Source organism: Myotis yumanensis, unplaced genomic scaffold, assembly GCF_028538775.1.
Source record: "Myotis yumanensis isolate MYYU_CA2020_CCGP unplaced genomic scaffold, mMyoYum1.0.hap1 SCAF_2, whole genome shotgun sequence".
Taxonomy (NCBI): domain Eukaryota; kingdom Metazoa; phylum Chordata; class Mammalia; order Chiroptera; family Vespertilionidae; genus Myotis; species Myotis yumanensis.
The window spans coordinates 165,924,260-165,926,802 of NW_027223753.1; the positions used below are offsets into that span (position 1 = coordinate 165,924,260).

The 2,543-nt window shown below is 49.7% G+C and overlaps 1 pseudogene; it reads left to right on the forward strand.

The window, feature by feature from the left end:
• The first annotated feature begins 1,186 nt into the window (after positions 1 to 1,186).
• On the forward strand, positions 1,187 to 1,734 carry LOC139002652 (ATP synthase F(0) complex subunit C2, mitochondrial pseudogene; annotated as a pseudogene).
• Positions 1,735 to 2,543: the final 809 nt, after the last annotated feature.

The window sequence follows — 2,543 nt, forward strand, 5'->3', positions numbered from 1 at the left end:
CTGCCCCCGAGAGGAGCCCAGGGACATGGTGATTAGGGGATTTCTGAAGGAAGGGACAATGGGCCAATTACCAGCAAAGTCTGCGGGCTCCCTTGGAGAGGTTAAGGAGGAGAGCACTCGGCCTTTGAGCTACCGTGTCATCTGTTCTGGGGCTTAATCAAGTTATCATATCACCCCAGTGTCTACAGGCCTCCGTCCATCGATTTGAATGAAGACAAAAATTTGCAGACAAATTTCTAGCAGCAGGAAGTTGGGGCTCTCCTGCAAGGCTGGATGAAAAGCACCTGTAACCTTGCTGGCCTTGTCCAGCTCCTGCTGGGAGCCGCTTTGGGCTGCAGTCTGCTGGCTGCAGAGAACTGCCTGTCAGCAGGAGTTGGGCCTTGGGGAGGAGGTGGGGGTGGGGGGGATGCTATTATGTGTTTCAAGAGAATGCCCTGGAGCAGCCCCCACCGTGGCCAGGACAGCACAATGTGGCCAGCTACCCGTGAGTAGGTAGGTGGACACTGTCCCCTTCCTTTAGATATTGGCTTGGAGTCATATTTAAGCTCGGGCAGGGCTGTCCTAAAATCACCCTCACGGTGGCTTAAAGGGAACACTTGTGTTTCTCCCTTTCTGTGGGGAGGGTGAGAGGCAGGACGCTCTCCAGAATGCCATCAAGGCCAGGCCCCTGCTCCTCTCTGAGCCGCATTTCCCTGTTTGTGAAGTTCAGGGATGTTGTAATTTACATCCTATCTGCAGGGTGGAAGGAAGAGGGAGTTTGATGTAAGTAGACTGAACACTGATTAGAGGTCAGGAGCCCTGTGTTGCAGGCCTAGTTCTATGACTTGGAGAAGTGGCTTAGTCTCTCTTTGTCATAGATATTTCGGTTTTAAGATGGGGACAATGGCCGAAACCGGTTTGGCTCAGTGGATAGAGCGTCGGCCTGCGGACTGGAGGGTCCCAGGTTCGATTCCGGTCAAGGGCATGTACCTGGGTTGCGGGCACATCTCCAGTGGGAGGTGTGCGGGAGGTGGCTGATCGATGTTTCTCTCTCATCGATGTTTCTGACTCTCTATCTCTCTCCCTTCCTCTCTGTAAAAAATCAATAAAATATATTAAAAAAAAAAAAAATGGGGACAATGGCCCTCTCTGTCTGCTCTGCCCTGGGAGCAGCTCCCCTCATCCCCTGAAAAAGGGTGCCTGCACCATGTTTGTCTCACTGCACCCCACTTCCCCCACCTCCTTGGTCAGGAGCACCTCTCGGCTGAGCCGGTCACTGTCTGCAGTGGTGCTGAAACGACCAGAGACACTGACAGATGAGAATATCAGCAGCTTGGCAGCCCCACGTCTGTCCCCTGACCTCCCTTATTTCTAGCTGCAGCTTCCAAACAAGTGCCATTTTAAGGAACGTCGACACAGCAGCCAAGTTCATTGGGGCTGGGGCGGCCACAGTAGGGGTGGTAGGCTCTGGGGCTGGAACTGGGACTGTGTTTGGAAGCTTCATCGTTGGTTATGCCAGGAACCCTTCTCTGAAGCAACAGCTCTTCTCCTTGCCATCTGGGCTTTGCCCTCTCAGAGGCCATGGGGCTCTTTTGCCTGATGGTGGCCTTTCTCCTCCTCTTCGCCATGTGAAGGAGCTGTCTCCACCTCCCATAGTTCTTTTTCCCGTGTCTTGTCTGCTCTGTATGTTCCTTTTCCTATACTTCCCCAGGCAGCCTGGGGAAAGTGGTTGGCTCAGGGTTTGACAGAAGGAAGACAAATAAACACTGTATTAATAAGATGTAAAGAAGAAAAAAAAGATGGGGATGATGATCTAGGATGTTATTTCACCGGTTATGAGTAAATATGATGATAGATGCTGATCAGCAATGAAAACCTTTAAAACTACATTGCTAGTTGTCTCTGAAGCCCTTCCAGCCACCTGTGCTCTAGGATTAGATGTCACAAAGAGGGAGAAGAGAAGAGGAGCGTTATTAATTAGCATTAATATAAGAGCATTCCGTTCTGAGAAAGAGGTGGTCACTGAAGGTGAATTTCGTAGCCATTAGCAGGAGAAGCCAGAAGATATGTCTTCAACACTCTGTGAGGCTGGCTGATCTGACTAAGAGAAACTTTTCTGAGGCCCACAGGAAATTGGACTTTTTGACATTTTGATGAAGGGCTCAGAACCTGGAAAAGTGGAATGGAGACCCGGCTAGTAAATTACTCCATCCCCTGCCCTTCGGACTATGTTTATATTCTGTAGTCACTTTGTGACCGGAACATCAACCTTGAACCCAAGGGCAACTCCAGCATGTTCCTCATTTTTAAAATGGGGTACACTTTCTCTGCCTCTCTAACTCACGGAGCAATGGTAGAATCAACTGGTTAAAAGGTGAAATGAGCTTTGTCAATAAAATGTAATGTGCTAGGTATGTTTGCAACACACACAAGTAAAGGACTATTCTTGCCTATTCAACTGGAGCCTGGATGAACACACCAGGGCCATTCTGCAGCCTTGTGGACCTGACTATAGGGATTCAATGTTATAGATGATCTGGCTCATGAGAGGATCCTTCATACGG